Here is a 9808-nt window from a genome sequence, read left to right on the forward strand (position 1 = left end):
CCTTCTAATTCTTTGTGCTTTGTTTTTTAAAACATGTCTTATTGTTCCTGTAGAGGTGATATACAGAGTGCTTACGTTACATAAGTCAGGTACTAAGTACATTTTTATGTATTGAACAGGCACATTTATTCTAGCTCATTAAACACTTTGATAAAAACACCATAGTATATCAGTGACATAGCAAAAATGTCTTGGTTGACAGATCTTTGGCACTGCCATCAGTAAAAAGACATCTGCCTGTGGACCATTCTCCTGAAAGCCGCTTTCAAATCCCTATAAATCTAAATCTAAATCTATTCAGGCTGTAGATGAAGGGGTTCAGAATGGGACTGACCACTGTGTACAGCACTGTGGCCGCTGTCTCTTTCTCCGCGGAGTGCGAGAACGAAGGGTTGAAATCCACAGCGATGATGGTGCCATAGAAGAGACACATCACAGCCAGGTGGGAGCCACAGGTGGAGAAGGCTTTCTACCATCCCCCGGGGTAATGCGACTCTTAGGACAGCACCAGCAATGAGAATGTAGGAGGCCAGGATGCACATGAAGCGAGTGATCATGACCAGGGCACCCTCCGTGAGAATCATCAGCTGGTTGAGGAGTGCAGCTGAGCAAGAGAGTTTCAGGGGGATGTCACATTGCAGAAGAAGTGCGGGATGGTCCACACAGAAGGACAATCATGCCATCAGCAGGGTGTGCATCAGCGCATTGAGGCTGGCAACGACCCAAGACTCAGAGACCAGCAGCACACAGAGTTGAGGAGTCATATTCGTTGTGTTATATAATGGGTGGCAGATGGCCACAAAGCAGTCATAGGCCATCACAGCCAGAAGGAAGTTGTCCATGTCTGTAAGTTCAAAAAGGAAATACATCTGCGTGAGACAGCCAGGGTAGGAGATGGTGTGACTCCCGAGGATGTGGTTGCCCCTTGGGGATCATGGTGGAGAAGAAGCAGACGTCCAGGCTGGATAGGTGGCTGAGGAAGAAGTACATGGAGTTATGTGGGCATGTGTCTGTGCTGATGGCCAGCACGATGAGCAGGTTTCCCTAGCTGGTGGCCAGGTACAAGGTGAGGAAGAGAAGGAACAGGAGCTGCTGCTGCTGGGGCTGCCTGGAGAGTCCCAGGAGGAGGAACTCCGAGATGGCTGACTGGTTTGTGCAGAGAAGAGTAGAGGGCATCCAGGTCCAAAATTAGGCAGGGATAGTTATGATGTGATGAGGCTGTAGACAGCACCGCAACTGCAAACCAGTTCAAGCACCCCAACTGCAAACCAGTTCAGGCAGCTTCTTCTTCTTCTTCTTCTTCTTCTTCTTCTTCTTCTTCTTCTTCTTCTTCTTCTTCTTCTTCTTCTTCTCCTTCTCCTTCTCCTTCTCCTTCTCCTTCTCCTTCTCCTTCTCCTTCTCCTTCTCCTTCTCCTTCTCCTTCTCCTTCTCCTTCTCCTTCTCCTTCTCCTTCTCCTTCTTCTTCTTCTTCTTCTTCTTCAAATTCTTTATTGTGATTAAGTGATTACATAATTTTCCAAATTTCACAGTACTGTGGGATACTGATGCTTAGTTAAAGTCACAAACACATTCTAACTTTCATGGGACAAATTGTCTATCATGTGCTATAACATTTATGAGTTCTATGAGCTTTGCGATACAGTTATTTCTTCCACATTGGGTGATATGTACATTTCTTTTGTTTTGCATGGCGTCAGCTGTTCCCTCTTTCCCACTTGTTCCCTCCCTCCCATTGCTGCCATTGAGTTGCTTAGTTCATTTTGATCAATGTCCAGTGCAGCTGATGGGTTCCTCTGTTGTGTTTTTCCCTGATTCCCTCTAGTTCTGTGTCATCATATATATACCATATATGTGATTAGCAGCATAAGGGTTATTTACTAGTGATTGGACCAGATGAGTAGAAGTCCTTTGTTTCTTAAGCCTTGTTAATTTTGTCATATCACCTTACATTTTGGATTTAACATCCACTTATGAGGGAGATCATGTGGCATTTGTCTCTTTGCTCTTGGCTTATCTCGCTCACCATGATTTCTTCCAGCTCCATCCATTTCCCTGCAAATACCATTATTTTGTCCTTTCTAATGGCTGCATAATATTTCATTGTCTATAGATGCCACAATTTTTGGGTCTGTTCATCTGTGGTGAGACATCTGGGTTATTTCCATATCCTGGCTATTGCGAACAGTGCTGCAATAAACATGGAGGTGCATGTGTCCTTGTATACGGGTTCCTTTTATTCAGGATAGATGCCTAGAAGTGGTATGCTGGGTCATAAGGGAGGTGACTCCCCGGGGTGCAGTTCCCTGTTTTCCCCCATCTGCTGAGGCATATGCTCAGTTTCTGACTTCAGTTGGGAGGAGTTAACTGTGTTGCTCAGTCACCCAATCCCCAGGCCTGGTCCTGGCTCCCATTCCTCAGCCTGGGACACGCCACTTGGACCTGTGCTGCTGTGTATCCAGCCTGGGTTGCACAGCCTGGAGTACACAGTTCAGGTTTCTTCCTCTGTTGGCTGTTGTGACACATGGGCACTGTTCCTGGCTTGGGTGTTTAAGCTCCCTTCCAGGGGTGCTCTTGATCTAGCCTGGCCAGCTGGATGTGCTCCATGAGCTGGTGGAGCTCTCAAACAGTTCCAAGTCTTATTGGGTCCTGTAGTCTGGGTGTTGGGGTAGGGGGGTCTAGACCAAGATCCGGGGTTCCCACCAGCTCTGGTCTCCCTTGAGGAGGGATATGCTGTCTCTGTGGGGTATTCATTTGGAGCAAGTTGTTGTTTCTGTGTGATGTAGGTCGCTGGTTGCGGCTGCAATCAGAGTTGAGATGCTTGTGGGCTGGGCCAGGCGGTGATGGCTCTGTTTCTCCTCTGTTGATGCTGTTCGGGTTGGCACTGCAGGATGGGCCTCAGGCCTTGGCTGAGGGGTGGGGGAGGGGTCTCCGTGCAGGTTCTGAGCGCTGGGGTTTGTATCCCTTTGCACTCTCCGGATCAACACCAGCACCTTGCAGGTCTTCTGTTCTGGCATTCTGTGAGAGACCTGTGTAGTTCTGGGTTCCCACCTTGGGGCCAATTGGCTTTGGTGGGATGGAGCCCCTCTGCTCAGAGAGTGAGGGGTGGGGGTGGGATCTTTTTGCAGGCTGCTGGCTCGGAGGTTTCTCTGTTCACCACATGGTTTGGTGCGTTGCAGCACAGCCAGTAAAGGTTGGGGGAGGGGTCTCCACACTTCTCTGTTCTGAAATTCTTCCTCTACTTTCTTTCTTTTTTTCCGCCTCCTGTTATTCTCTGGGTATTTGTCTTTTTGTTGTTGTCGGTCTTGGGGAAATTAAGCGCTGGAACTAGAACTCTCTTTTTGTTTCCCTAGAGCTGTGGCATGTCCCGTTGCCATCTTGGTTCCCCGCCCCCCCCCCCCCCCCCCCCGCCTCAGTACATTTATTTTTGAGTCATGTCACCCCTTCCTCTCTCTCTCCCAGTTTTCCAGTTTTTCCTTTTTACTGTTTTTTTCTCTTCTAGCAGTATGGAATTACAAATTTAGGGCCTTTGACCAAGCTAAGAAAGCACTCCTAGCACTTCAATTCCTTGGTTAGTTGACTGTTGTCATTTTTTCCATGGTGCTTCTGATTGTACCAGAATGGAAATTCATTTTCTCAATCTTAAAGTCTAGTAGTCTTCATTTTGAATAGGTAGAAACAAAAATGTATTTAAAAACTGCTGTTACCTCATAAATTATATGCTTCCTTCACTCTTTACAAGAGAGGTTCATCAGCTAAACTAGGGATGAGATGTACATAGGAAACACTTTCCTGGGCTCTAGTCTGAGGGATTCTCTTAAAGTGTGTCTGGAGTAGGATCCAAAAAAGGCATTTGCTTTTCAAAATCTCTCACAGGTAATCTCAAAAACTGAATTCTATGCCTCCATCAGAAAGAATGATATCTCCCCATTTCTTAGGAAATGGAAAGATTTAGAAAAAAATTATACTAAGTGAAGTAAGCCAGACCCAAAAAACATAGATCGCATGGTTTTCCTTATTTGCAATAGCTAGTACATGTCTAGAACAAGCAGAAAAGGTCTAAAGCTATGTACATATAACCATATAGGATGATGTTAAATGAAATGAACCCCAAGACAGGAACACAAGTGGGTTTTTTTCTTGCTTGCTATTGTTTTTAACGTACTTACAATGTACTATGTGATTCTTCTGTGTCCTTTGTATGTTCTTACCCCATGGTATAACCCCTGTTTTCACTGTATCTGGTTCCGGTGTCCTGCATCTTGTATATACATTTTTATAATTTGGGGAGGAGAAAGGATATAACAAAATGCTTAAATAAAGATAGAGGTTGACCCATTTTAACAGTGAGATGTGACACTATGTTGAAAATGAACTTTACAATTTTGGGTAGGGGGTAGGGACGGAGGAGTTGGGGAGGTAGGGAGGGAAGGGATGGTAGGGGAAAAACAAAGTCTTCTTAAATAACTGAGTATTTTGCAGTTTGGATATATATTTTAATACATTTTTAATATATTTTCTATGATCTAGACTTCCTTAACCTTTTCTACCAAACTATATGGAGTGATAACTTCCTACTTGAAAACCAATGCATGTAAAAATGATCTAACAAGTACTGAATATTTCACCTGATGATAGAATTTACTTTGCTACTCTCCTCACATTTAAGCATATCGTAGTACATTGTTGAAATAATGTGTCAGTAAACTGACCCATAATACAGTATTTGTTTGGGCATCTTTTAGAGCTTTTCTCCTTTTAACCAAGAAGCTCTTGAAGAATTTCTATATCTCAGTTTTGTAATAATTGAGCTGAGATATTTTGGAAGGTTTCTTGTATTATATTTGCCAAACCTCCAGTCTTGCCACAGAAATATAAATTCCTTTCATAAATATTCATAAATATAAAGTCCAAGAATTTCTTCCATGAACCGTAAGGATTGAAATAGGCATCCTGGACACCTACTTTCTCCAAAAAGTTGTGTTCAGATGCCTAGCCAGTCAGTGTCCAAACTAAGGCTGTCACACATTCTGGGCTGTGCTGACCATCACCATTGATCCCAGGTTGCCCACAGCAGTTCTGTGAAGCACCTATCTTCAGTTATTTTGCTTTTCCATTATGATTTCTCATATCTATGGTTGATTTCTGTAGTGCATTTTTCCATTATGATTACTGAAATATAAACCTAGATTTTCCATTTTTAAATTAAAATTTATATATGACTGGTATTCTTGAATTGATATTATCATGTACTTCTATAATACTTTAAGAATGGTTTAAAAGAATGGAAGAAGATGGCAGAGGTACAGCTGGGTGATAACTGAACTCTCTCCAAAAAGATAGAGGTTTAGGACCCCAATGAACAATCTATGTCTATAGAGTCACACCAAGTAAGCTGTAATTGTAAAGAGACTTTTGACAGAGAGGAAACTTACAGGCAGCCTGCTTAAGAAGACAGATTTGAGCACACACCAGCCAGAGAAAGCTGGGACAAAGGCACTAGCAAGAGTGTGTATGTTTTTTCACTCACCTCCAGCTGGATGGCTAGGAGCAGAATCCCACATACTGCTGGAGGAATACCAATACCAAACTTCAAAATATATTATAAAGCCATAGTAATAAAAAAAAAAAAACACCTTGGTCCTGGCACAGGAACAGGCCTGAGGTACAATGGAATAGAATTGAAGACCCAGAAATAAACCTACAGAACTATGGCTACCTAAGCTCTGATAACATAGCCAATAAATTAAATGGAAGAAAGACAGCCTCTTCAGCAAATAGTGCTGGCAGAATTGGCTAAACCTGTGTAGAAAATTGAAGTTGGATCCTTATATATCATCCTACACCAGAATCAACTCCAAATGGATCAAAGACCTCAAAGTAAGATCAGATACCCTGAAAATATTAGAGAAAAGGGATAAGGGAAACACTTGGACTCCTTGGCACAGGTCGAAACTTTCTGAACAAAGATCCAGAAACACTCCAAATCAAAGAAAGATTGAATAAATGGGATTGCATTAAACTGCAGAGCTTCTACATGGCAAAGGGCATAGCTAGCAAGATAAATAGAAAACCCACAGATTGGGAGAAACCTTCACTAGTTATATAACAGACAAGGGCCTCTTATCTAAAATATACTTAGACCTCAAAAAATTAAATCCCCAAAAAACAAATCCCCAAAGAAACAAACACCCCATTAATAAGTAGGATAAAGCCTTAAGGAGAGATTTCTCTGAAGAGGAAATAAGAATGGCCAGTAGACACATGAAAAAATGCTCAACATCTCTGGCCATAAAAGAAATGCAAATCAAGATCCAGGGTGCTGAGAGGGAGTTGAGTGGGCAGAGCCCGATTTGCTGTAGGGCACGTCGGCAGCAAAGATGGCGCTGAGAGGGAGTTGAGTGGGCAGAGCCCGATTTGCTTTATGTTCGGTATGTAACCAGCCCATGGAAGCTTAGGTACACGATAGGGTGTGACGTTTACAGCTATTGGTTCCCTTTCCTCCCCTCCCAAGCCACCCGCTCTTTTTTGCTTTAAAAAGGGCTTGCTCTGTGTTAATAAATGAGTTTTTTCCTGCTTGACTCCCCGCTGCATCTGATTGTCTCCAGGGCTAAGGGAGGCTGGGGAACTGTTGAGCCACGCACTTACCTTTCCTCGGACCCCTTCTGTCCATCTTTCATGACACCGACAAAGACCCGACACCAGAGCACTGACATCAAATACAGTGAAAACAGGGGTTATACCGTGGGGGAGGAACATACCAAGAAACAAAAAAAAATCACATGGTATATTATAAATAGTTAGAAACAACAGCAAGAAAGAAAAAAGCCACTTGTGTTCCTTTCTTGGGGTTCGTATACACTTCTCTAATTTGGGGAGGGGAAGGGAAAAAGCAAAAGCTTAAATAAGGATACATGTTGACCCATTGTTACAATGAGAGGAACAAGACACTACTTTGAAAAACGAACTTTACAATTTAGGTGGGCGGGGGTGGGGTTGGGGGGAGTGTAGTTGTGGAAGTGGGAGGGAAGAGATGGTAGGGGGGAAACAAAGGAGGAGGTTACAATGCTTGATAGAAAATGCACTCATTACCTTGCTCATGTAACTGTAACCCCTCTGTACAGTATTTTAGAATAAAAATTATTAAAAATAAGAAATGCAAATGAAAACAACATTGAGATTCTATCTCACCCCAGTTAGAATGGCTATTATCAAGAAATCTACAATGAGATGTACAAGATGTTATGCCAAAAAAAGAACTTTACAACTTTGGCGCTGGGGGGGGGATGGAGGGGAAGGTGGAGATGGGAATGGATGGGAAGGGGAAACAAAGGAGGAGGCAACAATGTTTGATAAGAAATGTACTCATTACCTTGCCCATGTAGTTGTAACCCCTCTGTGCGGTATTTTCACAATAAAAAAAGAGAAAAAAAAAGAAATCTAGAATATATAAAAAAGAAGAAGTCTAATAACAGCAGATGCTAGAGGGGATGTGTCTATGGGAATGTAAACTTGTTCAACCACTCTATCATAACTAAGATATGGAATCAGCTCATATGCCCTTTATTAGATAAATGGATCAAGAAAATGTATATATAGACAGTGAAAGTCTATGCTTCCATCAGAAAGAATGGCATCATCCCATTTGTAAGGAAATAGAAAGACTTGGGAAAAAATCATATCACGTGAAGTAAGCCAGACCCAAAGAAATATAGGCTCCATGGTTTCATTCATTTGTAATAATTAATATATGTCTATGATAGTCCTAGCTGAGGATCATGGTAGCCCAATACTTATGTACATATAAGCATTATAAAATGATGCTATTCAAAATGACCTCCAAGATATGGAAAGAATAGTTTTTTTAATGTACTGTATAAAGTTATTTCTTTTTTCTTTCATTTTTTTCTTTTGGCTTACCACTATTGTCTTTGGGGTTCTTTTGGGGGGGGGGTACCCTGTATCTTGTATATAAATTTATCTAATTTGGGGAAGGGAAGAAGAATGACAAAATTGTGGGACAAGGGGCAAAGGATGAACCCATGTAACAGTGATACTCACAAGACACTATATTGGAAATTAACTTTACAAGTCTGAGGGAGGGGAGTCAGGATGGAAGAAAGCAGGAGAAAATGAGAGAGGGGGTAACACTGTTGGAAAAGAATTACATATAGATCTGTAACTCCTCTGTACATCACATTTACAATAAAATTAAATTAAATTCAAAAAGAATGGTTTAAGTTTTTAAATATATCTATAATAACTACTTTGGGTTCATTATCTATGAAATCTATGTTCTGAATCCCTCAAAGTCAGTTTTTATTACCTAATTTTTAAAATATGTGAATGGGTTACACTTTCCTATTACTTTGTATGTCCTCATATTTCAGATAATATATTAAGACAACTCTGGATTCTCATTCTCACCTCAAGGATTGTTTATTTATTTATTTGGTGACTTGATTCAACTAATTTCCTGAGTTTAATTATGCTGTCTTTAGCTTCTAATGACCCAGCTCACTATTTGTCCATATTTTTCCTTTTTTTCTTTAACCCTGCTACCTAAGGGTTCCCTTTATGTCAGAACAAACAAAATTGTAGCTAAGTTCCCTTAGCAAATTAAATTTTTACTATTTGTTACTTTATGAGTATGTGGTCAGAGTCTGTTATTACAATTTGGGAGGTTAATACATTTCCCCTCACATCCATACACCCTCCAGTAGCTTCATGATTCTTTCTGTGATCCCTCTTAAATAGAGTAGTCATGGGCATGCGAACAGTCTTCTAGACCGTCTGGTATTGTGTAATTATTTTTAAGACTAAATTACTAGGTATCACCCTTGGTCACAGTAGATTATAGTCTAGTCAGTGTGGGAGTCACAGATTGCATTAAAGCTATTTTGCCAGTTAGGCTTGTGCTCTGTTCCAATAAGTTTACATTTACGGAGAAATGCTTTCAAGTCTGCCACACATCTTCTGATTGTTTTCTGAGTCAGTTGAATCTGACAAATATTTAAAACTCTCTTAACCACGAGAATAAACTCTGTTCCCAGAAGAATTGTTCCATGGATTTCTCTGTTAAACTTCTTTTGTATTTGTTTACTTTGCAACAAACTTGGACTCCATTTTTTAACACTTTGTGATATGACTTTTTCCAGCCTCTATTTAAAATAATTCTTTAGGCAGGGTTAGATGCTCTTGATTTCACCATGTGTATCTCTTCCTTAACTTTATTCTAGGAAGAAAACTAAATATTTGAGAAAGAGCTTTGAACAGGGAACCTAATTGTCATTTCCCAATATGTACCTATGACAAAAATGAGCCTACAGAGTCAGGGAGAGAGTATTCTCAACTTCTTTAATTTTCCAGGCCTGGGGAATGAACCTGGGTCCTCAAGTATGTTAGACCAGTGCTCTACCACTAGACCAAACCTAAGCCAATCAATTTCTTATATATATGTGACATTTTGTGAGTAGGTCTAGTTCAGCAAGAATACAGTCTTTTCCAACTCACACGGAATAGAACTTGTATAACACCTGGATGAAGTAAAGAAGACAAACCAACAACTTTCCCTTTCTGCAATAACAGCTTAACTTTATAAACATAGAGCTAAATGAAAAAAATCAGCCTCTATCATATTGGTAACACAAAATCAAAGGAGAGAGTAGGGAAAGAAAGTGCAATAGAGTGGGTCCTGGCTCAAATACCACAAATTCATGCTGTTCTTACCAAGACTTAAATGAATGTGTCACTATTTGTTGTATTTCCTCAGGACTGCTTACATAGTTATTTTGTGTTACTGTGTCTTCAA

At 41.0% G+C, this 9808-nt stretch overlaps 1 pseudogene; it reads right to left on the reverse strand.

Annotated features, from left to right (window-relative positions):
* Positions 1-265: 265 nt before the first annotated feature.
* On the reverse strand, positions 266-1176 carry LOC138839811 (olfactory receptor 1F1-like; annotated as a pseudogene).
* Between the last annotated feature and the right edge of the window lie 8632 nt (positions 1177-9808).

Source organism: Dipodomys merriami, unplaced genomic scaffold, assembly GCF_024711535.1.
Source record: "Dipodomys merriami isolate MVZ:Mamm:240054 unplaced genomic scaffold, mDipMer1.0.p SCAF_3, whole genome shotgun sequence".
Lineage (NCBI taxonomy): Eukaryota > Metazoa > Chordata > Mammalia > Rodentia > Heteromyidae > Dipodomys > Dipodomys merriami.